This window comes from Bison bison, unplaced genomic scaffold (assembly GCF_000754665.1).
Source record: "Bison bison bison isolate TAMUID 2011002044 unplaced genomic scaffold, Bison_UMD1.0 scf7180017864366, whole genome shotgun sequence".
Lineage (NCBI taxonomy): Eukaryota > Metazoa > Chordata > Mammalia > Artiodactyla > Bovidae > Bison > Bison bison.
This window is the reverse complement of record NW_011494938.1, coordinates 2,166,268-2,166,806: the sequence shown is the minus strand read 5'-3', so window position 1 is coordinate 2,166,806 and position 539 is coordinate 2,166,268. Positions and strand designations below refer to the sequence as shown.

Genomic DNA, 539 nt, shown 5'->3' with positions numbered 1-539 from the left:
CAGATGCCATGATCTTCGTTTTCTGAATGTTGAGCTTTAAGCCAACTTTTTCACTCTCTACTTTCACTTTCATCAAGAGGCTTTTTAGTTCCTCTTCACTTTCTGCCATAACGGTGGTGTCATCTGTATATCTGAGGTTATTGATATTTCTCCCGGCAATCTTGATTCCAGCTTGTGCTTCTTCCAGCCCAGCGTTTCTCATGATGTACTCTGCATGTAAGTTAAATAAGCAGGGTGACAATATACAGCCTTGATGTATTCTTTTTCCTGTTTGGAACCAGTCTGTTGTTTCATGTCCAGTTCTAACTGTTGTTTCCTGACAGTGCATATAGGTTTCTCAAGAGGCAGGTCAGGTGGTCTGGTATTCCCATCTCTTTCAGAATTTTCCACAGTTTACTGTGATCCACACAGTCAAAGGCTTTGGCATAGTCAATAAAGCAGAAATAAGATGTTTTTCTGGAACTCTCTTCCTTTTTTGATGATCCAGTGGATGTTGGCGATTTGATCTCTGGTTCTTCTGCCTTTTCTAAATCCAGCTT

At 40.6% G+C, this 539-nt stretch overlaps 1 protein-coding gene across 4 annotated transcripts in view; it reads right to left on the bottom strand.

The window, feature by feature from the left end:
* MAP4K3 (mitogen-activated protein kinase kinase kinase kinase 3) overlaps positions 1–539 on the bottom strand; it is a 124,899-nt gene that overhangs the window by 107,769 nt on the left and 16,591 nt on the right. The gene's annotated exons all lie outside the window — the stretch shown is intronic.